The sequence below is a fragment of the Triticum aestivum genome, chromosome 5A (genome assembly GCF_018294505.1).
Source record: "Triticum aestivum cultivar Chinese Spring chromosome 5A, IWGSC CS RefSeq v2.1, whole genome shotgun sequence".
NCBI lineage: Eukaryota > Viridiplantae > Streptophyta > Magnoliopsida > Poales > Poaceae > Triticum > Triticum aestivum.
Window position 1 is genome coordinate 93,658,442 of NC_057806.1, and position 16,196 is coordinate 93,674,637.

The following is a 16,196-nucleotide window of genomic DNA, read 5'->3' on the forward strand; positions in this document are numbered from 1 at the left end:
CGCCATGTGCAAGGTTCGTGCTTTCTTATTCAATCTCACCGTGGTTCCATCGTACCACTTCATGCGGTCGCCCGTTGCATGGCTGATCCCAATGTTGGACAAAGGTTCTACGGGAACAGTGTCACCGTTGTAAATGTTGTGCAAATTGATGTTGGTACCCTCCCGTACATATGCAAGCCAATCTCCACTCGCACCGAGCCTAACCTGTGAAACAGTGGGCAAGGGGAGAATTAGGAAATGGACACGGAAGTAGTCTTTAGAATGCATTTACTACGTGATCAAACTCATCTTACCTGCTCATCGGAGGAAATCCGAGTGCCCCTCAACGTCGGCATCTTAAGGGGCGTCAACTTGCAACTACGGCCACGCCGCACTGGAGACCCCAAGGAAACATCCTCGTGCGTTCCACGGAACATCAATATGCATTTGTATGAGTAGTTTATCTTGTGAGAGAAAAGGATGAATGAGGGAAGGCCTCTAGAGATAGAGATGGACACTACTACTACCAATGTGCTGGCCCGTACGTTGCAATGGATCCAAAGTAGTACAATAATACTTGTTCACGTGCTTGAAATATAAACACTCTAGTTTTGATATACATGTCTCAGCAGACATGACAGCTTGTCCATGGAAGTTGAACCACGGCGACCATCACGTTTCTTGTTTCTACCACTGCCACACCCACACGCGATTCCCACGACGCCACTCCAACCCACGGCACGACGTCCCCCGACGTGGACATGGATCCTCTGACGTGGCTATCACTGCCTTGCCCTGCCTTTCCTTCGCTGACAGGTGGGATCCACGCTTATGGGTCCCACATGTCAGTGACAGAATGGTAGGATTGTTCACGTCATGGGATCCTCATCCCCCCGACGTGCCCCTCATCCCTCTCGGCCCCACCGCTCCTCTGCCTTTGTGCGCATGATATACTCCTAATATATTACTCCCTCCGTACCTAAATATTTGTCTTTTTTGAGATTTCAAATGGACTATCACATATGGATTATATAGACATATTCTGGTGTTTCTAGCAAGATGCCCGCGCGTTGCACGAAGTTGATGGAAAAGGTAAGCATAACTTATAAATTGACAGATCGAGTACTAGTTACAGTGATGCATATAATTAAGCAAAGGGATCGCACATGTCGGTATTGACTGGAACAAGAATGCAACCGCACAATAAGAATTAAGGCCACGATGATGCAATCGCAGTGGTGGTTACAGAAGGCAAGAAGAAAGATGGATCCACGAACGTACGACCTCCTCCTCCTCAACTTAGTGCGCTGGGCCACCGACCGGCGGCTAAGGAGCGACGGCTTTTGTGGCGAGGTCGAGGTGCTTCTCAGCAAAGGCATCCAAGGCTTCCAGCCGGTTGAGGAAGGCCAACCTCGTAGCGTCCTCACTGGCATTGTAGATACCTATGTACACGATTTGCTCGTGCACGTGGATGTGTAGGTCGACGAATTCTTGAAGGGCGAGGCGCCTCGCGGTGAGCGCGACCTCCAGGTGGACATTCTTCGTGGCGTCGGCGGGCAGTCGCAGGGCCACCAGTGCTTGAAAGAGGTTCTGACCATGGAGGCCGATTAGGGTGGCAGGCAATGAGGAGCCCGGGCGCGCGGGCTGGAGGAGTACGACGATGTCGTCCGTGAGCTTCTTGATGACGGTGAACTTTTTGCTGGTGTCAACGATCATCTGGTACAACTGAGAGTCGTAGTTGGCGTCGATGGCGGCCATCCACCAGCCGGTCTCCAACACCGTCTGGAGACGATCCTTGGCGCCATGCCGCAGGCCGGCATCGTGGACCATCTGGCGCAGCCGCTGGCCGCTCACGCGCATCGCCGCCATGGGTCTGGAGTGAGCTCTTTTGCGCTTCGTGTAGGTGCTTAGGCAAATGCTTAGGTGCGTACGATGTGGTAGATGCATTGGAATGGAGGGGCGCCTTTATATGAGGGCAATGAGGGCAAACTGCGTTGCATTCACATCATGCAGCCTCTTTTCCCGGACCTCCTCCCATTACTTCCCTCATGCATTAATTGAGGAGGATGCATTGGTCGTTCAACATATCGGGAACCGCTACTCCCTCCCTCGTCTGCATTAAAGCCGTATCGGGAACTGCACCGCCCGCTTTCAAATCGAATACTCCCTCCGTCTAGGTGAGTATTAAGTCATCTTTTAGAAACCAAATAGTAAACACATAGGCATGGTGCATTAACTCTCACGTTGTTTCTTAGGCTAGCCATAGTGGGAGTAACTTAGGTAGTAACTTAACACATCCCAAGACAATTTTGCTTACGTGGCAACTATTTAATGAGGAAAGAGGTGCTTGTGGTAACATAATATGTTACTGTAACACATCGCTTTAGTCGCTTCAACAGAGACGCGAGAAGACGAGGGAGTAGGCTGCTGCAAACGTAGGGCTGTGTGATTTGACAGTGAGTTACAGCTGGACAGGTGGGGCCCCATGATTTGACTTGCCATTATCATTTTAACTGCGGCGCTACGACCGGCGTGAGTCTCCCAGATTCCTGACCACCTCCATACAGGTGCCTCTCCCAATGCTCCACCATGTAGTAGAGGCTGGCTCTTGCTTGAGAGCCCACTTCTCCACTTTTTCCTTGCCTCTATTTCCTCCACATATGCAAAAATGCCATGTAAAGCGCACTATTGTACTTACTTTTACTTGCTCCTACAGGTGCTTAAGCTTGCCACATAGGCATAAAGTCTGATGTGGCAAGTTATTCAAGAAGAGAGAGACTAGTTTGGTGACCCAAGGAAGAAACGGTGCTGAGCGCGTGTACCTAGGTGAAAAGACAATTTTGAGTCTATAGCTAATTAAATGAAGCAAACTTAGCAACACCATTTCATTGGAAGAGGTCACTCCTTGGCAAATGCAATAAATACTAGTACTCCATGTGTCCCATAATATAAGAACGTTTTTGGCACTACACTAGTGTCAAAAACGTTCTTATATTATGGGACGGAGGGAGTACGAAGAAAGAGATAGAGAGGAGTAAAAAATACACTTATAGCCAACCTTGTTGTAGTATGAGTGACTAAGTGATGACTATGTATAACATGCCAAACATCAGATAGCCTAACGCACCGTGTTAAATCTCCAAGGGCGCGACCGCACGAGCGACGCGACGGTCGTGGTAGGCGCGACCACGATACGGGCTGCTGGCAGCCCTTGGATCTGAGATCAAACGGTCGCATGCTAAGTTGCTGAAAATTTGTAGAATAACCCTCCAGGATAGGATATTCACCCATAGGTCTAGAATCACGCCATGCAACCGTTCGATCTCAGATCCAAGGGCTCTCGGAAGCCCGTATCATGGGAGAATGGAAAGCCACTACCCTGCCGTTCGCACGCTGGCAGTTCGCTCCTACTCGTCCCCGCACGTCCTTCAATACTACGGCGGTTCGCTCCTAGTCGTCCCGTCCATTCACATTACGGCAGTTCCACTAATCCTAACCCTCCTCCCAAATCCATGGCGTCCCAAATCTCCAGGATCGGCGGTGAGTACAAGGTTAGAACCATCACCGGCGATGAGTTCGACGTCATCTACACCCGTTCTTCCGCGACGGTGAAAGGATGCCTTTCTCGCTTCAGACGCATGTTCGAAAACTCAGATGATGAGTGGGTCGCTGGGCTAGATGTTGAGTACACCACAGTCCTGGGACGAGAGAAGGATCTAAAGGACGAAGAGAGGAAGAAGCCCGCCGTGATCCAGGTTTGCGTGCATGACTTATGCTTGGTCTACCACATATGCCATGCCGACGTTGAGTGCCAGGATTTTAAGGACTTCCTCGGGAGCAACCTAGTCAAATTCGTTACTGTAGACTTTGGTAACGACAAAGAAGTCCTGCGTCGGGTAGGCCTCGTTGTAGGCAACACCTTCGACCTCCAGAAGAATCGGCTGGTGTCCTCTCTTCAGCCTTCAATGCTGACCCTGGCAGGAGCCATGGTTCATCCTTCGTACGGTAAACTGGAGAAACCTCCATACACGTTTCATCGTCATGCATGGCAGCGGAATGTACTAGATATAGACCACATCCAGTACGCTGCAATGGATGGCTACCTTTGCTTCAATATCTACAAGGGTTGGATGAAGAGCAACAGCCAAGTGTGCGGTTCAAGCAAAGAAGTATCGGCCAAGAGGAAGAGGGACAAGGACGAAGTCGAGGACGTGGACGAGGACTCCGAGTAAGGTGGCAGTGTCGTTGCTCATGGTGGTTCTAATGCAGTGTCTACCGGAATAGTTGCAAAGTTTAATTTCAGGTGTGCTTAATTTAATTTGAGGGGTGTGTTGTGCTGAGCCCCCAGCAGAACTATGTTATGTTTCTTCTTGTTACTTTAACTCTTCAGTACGTACATACAAGTATTTCTTACATTTCATCTTTTAGTTGGTACAGTACTACCACTCGTTTCTTCACATTATATACGTACAATATATATGGCCAACATCATATAGCCAGCAGTTTAGTTGTCAAAGAATTTCAGGGTGCTTAGTTTTGTCAAAGAATTCCAGGGTGCTTAGTTTTATTTGAGGGGTGGGTTGTGCACTTGTGCTGGACACCATTATTGTGACAAGCCTTTTTAATAGTACTATATGCATAATTTGGCGACGAGCGCTCTCTATATGTACCACCTTTTTTTTAATTTCAAGTTTTGCTCCATGGCGCAATCCATCGATACTACTACTGTACAAAAGTGGAGTATATACATTTTTTAAAAGGCTAGAGGGCGGGGCAGTCTAGCTCGGTCGGTTTCACGAGAGGCGAGGGCCTTTGTGATTTGACGGCTCATTACTGCTGTCAAATCGAATAGTACTGCGCCGCCCGCTGCACGCCCGGCGCCTCCATTAAACCCCTCCGTTAAACCCGCATGCAAACCGAGAATCCTACTCCGGCCACACGTCCGTTCATGAGCGGGCCGGAATTAAACGCAACACCGGCCGAGCTCCTCCCGTCCGCCCTCAGTTTAAACGAGGCCAGACGCCGGCCAAGCTCCTACCGTCCGCCCTCTATTTACACGAGGCCAGACAGACAGCGGGCAAGAATCGCACCCCTCCGCCGCTCCCCCATCTCCTCCTTCACCATTTTCTCCACTCTTCCGATGGCTTCCGATGAGCCGTTCTCCGGCATATTACCCGGCTGGGTGGCCCGCCGAGCCCTCCGGATACGGGCGAGGCCGCTCCGTGCTTCACCAACCTCGCTTGGCCCGACGGAGCCAGTTGCCGCCCCAAGCAGGCGCGTGGTTCAGCAACTCGCCGCTCCAGTTCAGCTCGATGAGGAGTGGCGAGTTGCTCCACGCCGGCACGGCGGCGAGCACGCCGGTACGGGCACCGTCGCTGCCGCGTCGTACCGCGCCACCAGTGTCTGCGGTGGCCGCGCCTCCCGTGTCTGTGGGCGCGCCTCCCGTGCCTGCGGCAGCGCCATGCAGGCAGAGACAGAAGCCGGGTGCGTGGAGAGCGACGAGTCGGTGGCCAGCTTCTCCGTGTCCGCCGCCATCATCGAGGAGAAGTAGAACACGGGAGGCCGCCGCCACTTGGGACCCATGAAGGCCACCGCCGAGGCGACGACCGCGGATTCAGGTGGTTTCTTTGCTGCTTCGTCTCTTCCGAGGACCTTCGTCGACCCCGCAAGTGTCTGACGGACATGAGGAAGACAAAGGGATCCGCGGGCGGCCATTTAGATTATGTACTCCCTCTCCAGCTGGCGGGGAATTTTTGTTCTAAGAATGGATAAATTGTATGTATCTACAACTAAAATAAGTCTAGATACATCCATTTCTAGGACAAGTATTTCCGGACGGAGGGAGTATTAATTATACAAGAGAGCCGGATTGGCACCTCTTAGTTCATGTAAATGTAATGAAATCCATGATGTTTATATGAAGATCCGGCTTTTTTATACGAAATCCTTCATGCTTATATGAAATCAGTCCGTGTTTGCACGAATTTCATCTGGTTGGTTAGAGTTGTAAAAATGTATGCCGCTGGCGTTTGATGTCGTCCTCCGCTTAAGGAAGCGGGAGGAAATTTGCCGGCTGCCGTTGGAGATGCTCTTTATGCTGGAAATAATAGAGTGACATCCAATCCATTTGAGCTAATTGCCTGTATGATTGTCCCTCTATAAAAAGTTAATTGCATGCACAGTGTACACGTGACTTGCAGGGTGGCTACAGCTTCGTACAGAAAGTTAAAAAGAAACAAGTCCATCCTTAATCTTGTATTCTAAGTACTCTGTGGGTTCCACTGTCAGTACAGTGGCGAAAGAAGTATATATCAAATAAGTAGAGTAATATATAATATAAAAATATAAAGTTAAAAGACAGAATACGAACTCATGTCATCGCGTTGCGAGCATCCGGCGCTAACCAGCCCAGCACATTTTTGTTGTAGACCATGCTGGAGATATATCTCCATGTCTACTCTTATATATACTCCATTCGTTCCTAAATATTTGTCTTTTTCAGATTTCAAATGGACTACCACATACGGATGTGTATGTAGACATATTTTAGAGTGTAGATTCACTCATTTTGCTCCGTATGTCTTTTCAGGAAGGGGTCAGATTTGTCCTTGATTTATTTATGAGGTATCCAGATGGCACTGCACCGCCAAGAAAAGAGGGTAACATCAAAATTATGGACTACTTTTTTGAGTATGTTGGTAAGGTCCGGTCATAGTCACTTGTTGAAATCTCTAAAAAGACAAATACTCCCTCCGTCCGGAAATACTTGTCATCAAAATGGATAAAAGGAAATGTATCTAGACGTATTTTAGTTTTAGATACATCTCTTTTTATCCATTTTGATGACTAGTATTTTCGGACGGAGGGAGTAGAAAAAGAGTTGGTGATGATGGTGTGCGTGCCATCCTGCAATATAGGCCGTCGGATTTATATCTAACGGATAGGAAAGAAACTATGGCAATTTTGCAAAAATATACCCACACGTCTCTCCACATTCGCAAATAAGGCCTTCCCTCGTTCAACCTTTTCTCTCACAAGATAAACTACTCATACAAATGCATCTTGATGTTCCGTGCAACGCACGGGCAGCTAGCTAATTTCTTTTAAAATAGTTGCTGCGATAATTGGGTTGAAGTGATATATTTTATGTCTGCCCCGAATGACTTCAGATTCACTAGTAGTAACAAAGAAAAGGTTGCCTTGTTAATTAACAGAAAACAGGGTGAAAACTATCACATGAGGCCGGTAAAAACAAGGCACACTGGGTTCAGCGTCATCGTCACTACAGCTGTGCGCGCGCGAGAAGTCTACATATCGAGGGGGCTACCGAGCGAGGCACCGAGACACAATGTTTGAGAGAGAAACCAATTGACAGATTATGATCAGATCGAGTTGTCACCCTTCTGCTGTCATTGTTGGGGGGAGGGAGAGAAAGACGTATTGAGAGTGTGTGCGGTAGACACAGAGGCACAACTAGCGAGTGTGTGTGTGTGTGTGTGTTTGAAAGAGGAGTAGATAGATTATTATCAAGATCGATGTGCCACCCTACTCCTTCGGTGCCGGGTAGTGTGTGTGTGTGTATGTTTGAGAGAGAAGCCAGTCGATAGATTAGTATCAAGATCGAGGTGTCACCCTACTCCTTCGGTGTTGGGAAGTGTGGGTGTGTGGGGGGGGGGCAGTGACACTCACATATCTCTACTCTTATAAAAAACAGAGTTGGTGATGATGGTGTTCCTGCCATCCTGCAATATAGGCCATCCGATTTATATCCGACGGACAGGAAGGAAACTATGGCAATTTTGCAAAAAGATACCCACACCCCTCTCCGCATTTGCAAATAAGGCATTCCCTCGTTCATCCTTTTCTCCCACAAGATAAACTTCTCATACAAATGCATCTTGATGTTCCGTGCAACGCATGGGCATCTTGCTAGTAGGGAGAAGGAGTTTGTGTGACACATATCTAGCTATATTAAGGGATAGGTAGATAGCATATGTGTGAGAGACATTAGTGGCTGTGGGTGGGCGGAATTAAAGGGGTGGGCGTGTTAGACATAGAGAGCGTGTGTGTTTCTGTGTGAGAGACTTGTAGGACGGGGTAGAAAGACGAATTTAACCCTGACGGAGGGAGAGAAATACACGAAGTGCACGTGTGTGATTCCGATGCCCACAGGGAAATGAGATATGTATGCGTGTGAGAGAGATTGCACAATTCATTGACGTATCACTATCTAGCGATCGTGGACGTGCATCGCTTGAACATAAGTCAATATCTACTTCGTATCGTGGCCAAAGGTACAATATCGATTCAACGCTATAAAGATTGGACACTCACATATCACATTTTTTTCTATTTAAATAAGCCTTTTTAGTTGTGCATGCCAAAGTTACAGTGATGTTTCTTCAAACAACCAATGTAGCTATCATGAACATGCACCATTGTTACTCTTGCATTCAAATTCATTAGTCTTGGATGATTTAAGTTTCTATTTTGAAGTAATATATGTAATATTCATATATGAATTCAACGGGTACACAATTTATGAAATGGAGGCTATGTAATCATATGAGGTAACACTTTTAAGTAGCTGACTACAATATCCATTTCTTTTTGTGCGCCTCTACACTAACACGTCAATGCATTATGTTTAAAGTAAATAACCAATGGCACTAAATTATCTATTTACACGAGAAATACATAGGCTGAGCGTTTGATCCCTTTTTTGTGAACGCGCCACTACACCCGTACGATTGGCCGCGCCCGTGTGAACGTCCAAGTTATCGGCGCATCATCCCGAGTTATTGTCTTTTTTCTGGGGTGGACTTCACACCAGTTATTAACTGCTGACGCGTGCCCCGTGTACACAGTCTAGCATGACCTTCCCGCTAGCACGGTCCAAAATTAGTTGAAACTGGATACGAACGATCCCGCGGGCGGCAAAATCTCCCGCCTCCTTCTAAAATTTCCGCCACCTTAGTCTTTAGCATGCGAAATCCCCCTTTTGTCCTTGGTGCACGGAGACCAACAGTTACAATACCGCCCTCATCTACATGATAGGTCGGGGCTGCTTTGGTAACTTCCGGTTCCCCCACTACACGGCACCCCCATTTCCTCTCCCCCTCCCGCAAAAACGACTAACTACACGGCACGCCGTCCGTACTTCATCCCCCTTTCTCCCCTCCCCTCTCGAAACCCTAGACTGCTCATCCACCGGCGTACCATAGCCCATTCACTGCCAGCGGCGTCCACCTCGCCGGATCTGCTTCTGCGGCCGCATCTACCCCTCCCACCTCCCCTAGAAACAAGTAGACTGCTCATCCACCACTGTACCACAGCCCATTCAGTGCCGGCCTTGTCCACGGCGCCGGATCTGCTTCGCCGGTACTCTCGTCAACCGCCGCGCATCTGCAGCGGCTCATTCGTACTCCCCACCGGAGACGCTTCGTCCACACCCCCCGGAGCCGCCCCACCGACGCCCCCGTCGACGGCCTCTGATCCTCTTCGCCGACACCTTCCTCAACCCTACCGGAGCCGCTTCGCCGACACCTTCCTCAACCCTACCGGAGTAGCTTCGCCTATACCATTCTCAACCCTACCGGGGCCGCTTTGCCAACTCACAAGTCCACGGCCTCAGATCCGCTTCCTCGCACCCTCATCCAACCTACCGGAGCAGCTTCTGACGCCCCATCCACGGCCGCAGATCCGCATCGTCGACACCACCCTTAACCCAACCACCGGAGCAGCTTCTGACGCCCCGTCCACGGCCGCAGATCCGCATCGTCGACACCATCCTTAACCCAACCACCGGAGCAGCTTCACCTACGCCCTCGTCCACGGCCATAGATCCGCTTCGCCCACACCGTAGTCCACCCTACCGGAGCCGCTCCACAAACACCCTACTCGACGGTTCTAGATCTCCTTACCGGACCCCGACAGCCAGCGCAGCGTCATCACCCTCGACGTTTCTAACCTGATTCCCACAGTCTGGAGAGATGCCAAGCACCCGCCACGGCCTAGGTACTTGTCACCTTTAAACCCGTCCAGCATCACCTGCCCGATGTACTTCAAATATACTAACCGGTCGCTGTTACCTGTTATGCAGCTGGCAAAAACTACAAGGACGATGTTTCTTCTGGATCTAACAGCTTGGCCAACCAAGATCCTGGACTGAGGCATTGCTATGATCTTGTAAGCGCGTCTCTCTCTCTTGTATTGTTCTGTGCCTGCCAGCGTGCTTTGCTAGGATTTTCGACCAGTAATCCCTTTGTGCAGACAATGATTTCTACTACTGGCTGCTAAATTAGATATGTAGATGTCATACATGATACTACCTCGTACCTCCGTTCCTAAATATAAGTCTTTCTAGAGATTCCACTATAGGCTACATACGGAGCAAAATGAGTGAATCTACACTCGAAAATGCATCTATATACATCTGTATGTGGTCCATACTGGAATCTCTACAAAGACATATATTTAGGAACAGGGGCAGTACATTACACAAAATCGTAGGTGGCATGTAGGAATTCCAGTGCACTACATTAGGCTCCCTTAGAGTGCCTGCTAGTCCAGCATACAGAGTCATGGCTAGTTTATGGTACGCACACAATCGTTAATTGGTGGTTTAAATATGCGCAAGGGATATGCAATGTAGTATCATGTAGAGATGTCTGAAATTAGCCGTGTCAACTTGCAGATAGGGTTACACAATGAAAAAGTACAAGATGTATGTGGCAATTTCATGGAACATCGCAAAAAAAGGAGAGGCAGCGGTGAGCCTATACAGTGTGCTATGGTACGTCACTCCTCCATTGCAATCATCGTGACATGTTATTTGTATGCCAGTTCTATTAGCCAAGTTTCTTAGGGACAGTTATTATGAGTTATCCTAAGAAAATAAGCACCTGTGAATATAAGTTCCATGTAATAAGCCAACCAGTTCTTTTCATTGCGTTTTCAGCTTATCTTTGGTATGATCAGTGGAAAGTCTAGATTGCATTATATTTTTTTCATTTTGCTGCCCATATGGAAATTAATTTGACTTGCAAACATCACAAATTGAACCCAGTGCAGTAATTAATATGATAGGAAAACAGACCATCACTATTTGCTCAAAATGCAAATACAAAGATACCATCTACTTGGCACAATCTACTTTGGTCAATGTTTTCCATAGAGATCCCATTGCCTAATTTAAACGAAGAACGCATGACCCACATTTAAATGAAGAACAATTATTTATTGAAATTCGATGGTCCAAGTGGCTGGTTATTATCGTATAGCAGCACCACCTGAAAGCATCATATAGCAGCAGCAGCTCATAGCAACTCATCATACAGCAGCAGCAGTCTGCAATTCATCATATACCAGCAGCAGCTCATAGCAATTCATCATATAGCAGCAGCAGGAGCAGCTCATAGCAATTCATCATATAGCAGCAGCAGGAGCAGCTCATAGCAATTCATCATATAGCAGCAGCAGGAGCAGCTTGTAGCAACTCATCATATAGCAGCAGCAGGAGCAGCTTGTAGCAACTCATCATATAGCAGCAGCAGCTCATAGCAATTCATCATATAGCAGCAGCAGCTCATAGCAACTCATCATACAGCAGCAGCAGCTCATAGCAATTCATCATATAGCAGCAGCAGGAGCAGCTCATAGCAATGCATCATATAGCAGCAGCAGAAGCAGCTCATAGCAATTCATCGTATAGTGGATCAGAATGAAAATTTGGCAAAAAATCAGAGGAGATCCTCACCTTGTTGGATGAGCTCATCCTTCAACAGCACCTCAAGGCCATGGCCTGGGAGGAGGGGAGGGGGAATAAGGTGCCTTCTGCCGCAGTGTGGCATCAGCCGTAGTTGTGCAGCGCCCGCTGGAGTAGTGCGTTGGACGAACCACAGTGGAGCAGCTGCTGGAGACCATGAGAATGAGGGGCGGCGCCAGAGGGAGGAGAAGCCAGGGAGATTTGCCCCTACCCGCCGGCCATGTAGCCTAGCTGGACATAGCATCGTCGAGGACAAGGCCAGATGGGACCAGTGGCGACGGCTCGCTGGAGGAACCCTAGTGCTGCAGGCAGGGGATCGAGGTAGAGGGAAAGGGGAGAGGAGATGCAAGCGGGCAGGGCAATGAATGCTTGCGTGTTTGTTTTTACTTGAGGGTCAGGTGTGACACGGGCGTCAGCAGTTGCATTTTGAGTGTAATATAGGCAGACAACAGAGTCATTTCACTATTCCCCTTCCCTTCAATTTTTAGTGAGGTTCTACCCGAAACACCCCCCCTCCAAAGCGAAATTAGTTAAGCCCAAGCCCATAACTCAAAAATGACTTCTTTACATCTTTTATGGCTTATTTTGACAATATGCCCTGAAAAGGCGGAATCGAACTGGCCCTTAACCTGCAATTCAATTGTGCGTGCAATGATGAATCACTCCTGCCTGCTATCTGTACATTTAGGCATCATCATACATGGCATAACCTAATACATGTGCATTCCATTGTAGAATCTGGAATATGCAATGTTTATGTTAGTTCATACGTTGCACATGATGTTTAAATGCCCCTTAAATCTGGTCAGTCAAGTGATGGTCTTTAAGCCTCCTTCTTTGCTTCTTTTGTTGATATGTAAGATTTGCTCACACTTCTGTTCAATTGCTTGTTTGCATCAGCCAGCCATACTAGGACTGTTTGCTTTGATTACTTGCTGTTCTTGACCTAACACTCTAACAGAGCTTGTCAACGATTTAAACACTAAGGGCTGCTGTAGTGGGGCCTTGTCTAACTCATAGGTGACATAAAGGTTTGGCTGTACACTACATTAGGCTCTCCAAGAGTACTTGGAGATCCAGTTCGAAGGTATGCCTAGTTTTTACATAGTGCAGACATAGTAAATGCTCATTTCATTGTGTGCAAGTGCAAGAGATGCGGCATGTTTCATTATGTGGTGTTGTTTTGTTATAATCTCATCCTTTTGTGTTCACAGACTGGAAAGTATGCATATTTATCTTCCAAGGAGACGAGTAACTAGTTTGTGTCACCTTGCAGAGGGGGTGCAATGAAGATAAGATTGAGGATTTCCAAGTACAAGATGTTAGGAAGGAGCCTTGCAAGAGAAGTAGGAGCTGCGCTGAGCCTCTTCAACCTGCTAAGGTAAGTCACTGTATGCAACTCAACAGTTCAATTCCTTGTTTGTTTCAGGCATAGTTAATTTTCTCTTTTCAATTGCTTTATTTGTCCTCAGTTAATGAGATGCCCAAATAATCATGCCTGATGTTCGGTACTTGTATCACTATTAGTTGACATAATTAAAGGCCTTACCATTTAATTACTCTGCCGAAGTGTGCCTGAAGCTTTGAAGTCTATTAACCAACTATTATTGCATGAGGCTCACAATCTAGTTTATACTACGCTAATGATTGCATAGTTTTGCCTGCTGTAGTATGTTTGTATGAAACCCTCTGCTGTTCATTATGCTCCCTAAGACTTTAATTGAGGCACAGAATGGCCAACTGCTTGCTTACTTATACGCAACGTGCTGTCTAAATTTGTAACTTGTCTGTGTTTTCGATTGGGCCCCAACATCATGCTCCTCTGGTGAGCTAAGATGGATTTCTGTATGCAGGCTGCACAGACTATCTTTTTTATAATTTTTAAAATATCACCTGCTTATGCTTCATGACGTGTAACATTTTTTTAAAGTGACATGTAACATTATTGTTAGTCCTGTTTTGCCATGTAGTACAAAATAGTGTCTTGTTCGCTTCACTGTTGTAACTATATTTTTGCCCTAGTCATGTGTACTTACAGAAACATTTCAGGATGAAGTGACATCAACACAAAGATCTGCGAGCAGTGCGGCATGGCCGTTACCGAATGATTATGGATTGGAATTGGAATGTGCTGATGTTCTCGAGCATCAACTAGAGGTGGCAAGACAACGTGTACATGATTGTCAACGTATAATCAACAAGTTGAGACTGGACATGCAGGTATTAGATGCAGGAGTCAAAAAATGAAACAAGACACTGAGGTAACCATGAAGGAATTGGAGATTTTGCAGACTGAAATTTGTGCTATCTGAATCCGGCCAATCCTATTTTCTGAAGAGATTATAGTTCAAATGGAGTTAAGTTGATGCGCGTCCATGATGTATGAGCTGTATTTGCCCAGTGTATGTAATTTGCTGTTTGTGTATCTTTATTATCACCTGTGCCGAACCATAATGCCCAGTGGGTATAATCGGCTGTAATTTCTTTATTGTATAGTGTAGGATTATTCTACCTTTCTATGCCTTGATCTCTTTGTTGTAATAGTGTAGTCTTTTTAGAGGTGATAGTATTGAGTAGGATAATTCTTTGAATATGCTATATCGTTCAAACGGGGGCCAATTCGCCCGACCATGGCCCTTCACGGGCCGTCGGATCCATGGGCCTTCTACGTCTCGTAGGATCCATGGGCCTTCTACGTCTCGTAGGTTCCATGGTCCTTCTACGTCTCGTAGGATCCATGGGCCTTGTACGTCTCGTAGGATCCATGGGCCGCCGACACATTTATGGGTCTTGTACGGGCCTTTAATGGGCCGTAGACGGGCCTTTAATAGAAATCGTACGTTTTATGGGCTGACCATAATGGGACGTTAATAGGCCGTATTTGGTGATGCTATGAAAATGGCCCAACAGACTAACGGTCCACAAACGGGCCGACTGTAACGACGGGCTGAATTTGGCCCACAAGCAGAAAATGACAGTAACGGGCCGTAAGTAACCGAATGCTGCAAATGAGCCCAAGAATAAATGGGCCCTCAGAAGGCCGAAAGTTAACTTGGGCTGGAAACGGCCCAATGGAATAACGGGCCGTTAATGGGTATAAAGTGATACACTGTTCATTACGGGCCAGTTTCACCACGGGCCGTTAATGGGTGTAAAGTAATACACTGTTCATTACGGGCCAGTTTCAGCACGGGCCACTAATGGGCCAAGAGTTACAAAGGGCTTCATATGGGCCGAAAGACGTCATGGGCTATACATGGGCCAGAAGTGAAAACGGGCTGGAATCATAGTGGACGGCCCAGATGACGCTACTGGGCCTAATTCGGATAGGGCGTAACGGGCCTTGGGTTAGCAGGCTATAAATGGGCTTTATGCGAACAGGCCGTTAACAGGATTTCCATGGGCCGGCCCGCCAGCTTTTGACCAAGTCAAACGGGCCGGCCCACCAGTTTTTGACCAAGTCAAACGGGTCGGCCCGCCAGCTTTTGACCAAGTCAAACGGGCCGGCCTTTTCATAGGAATGGGCCACTGTTGGGCCATGCCACGTGTCGACGTATCATAGGCGCCTATCTGACCCGCTAACGAGCTGACACGTGTTTCGTCCGGCCAATAAGAATTTTACACGTGGAAATTTCCCATTGGTCGGGGTTGTTAACGGGTTATCGGATCCAAAACCCGACCCGATAGCTTAACGGTGTTCCGTTATGGTGGATGCCACGTGTCGGTCACCCTTGACGAAAGCACTTCTGTGACGCGCGATTTATCGTCATGGAAGTGGACACTTCCGTGATGATAATTTTGGTAATGTCATGGAACACTTCTACGACAGCACAGGTATGACTATCTTGATTCTGTCATAAATTTGTCATGGATGTACATGCATGACAAAAAAAGCGACCTACTGTGACAAACACGTATCATCACGGAAGTCTATTTTTTTGTAGTGTCAGCTGGCGTAGGGCCTCCCATGAATATTCCAATCTTCATTGTTAGGTCGGCATTCTTGTCCACTAATACTTCAATTTCCTCTTCATAATCTTCACGTGTAGCCTTGAGTTCTTCCTCCAGTTCCTTGATTCTTGTCCTCGCCTTCTTTAGATCTATCATGTCGGCGCACATCTGGTTCTCCTGACGTCGAATGTGTCAGTTTAACTCCAGGATAAAAGCTGCAACTGATCTATCCTTCCTGGTGCTGATCATCTCCCAGTGCTCATCTCGACGCCCACAAATCTGGTAGATAGTATCCTTGAGATCATTGCGGTAAACTTCTCCAATGCGTCCCATGGCGATGTGAGCTGCCCTGCTCTTTCCTAGACTCCAAGTTGGTGCGTCAAAAGAAAACTCTATGGGCTCAGTGACTGGCATGAACGTCCTTCCTGGAACTTGAACTTGAATCATCCAGCGCTCTTCTTCAGGTAAAGTGGCGTTGTAAGTCCCGGTGAAGCTTGGT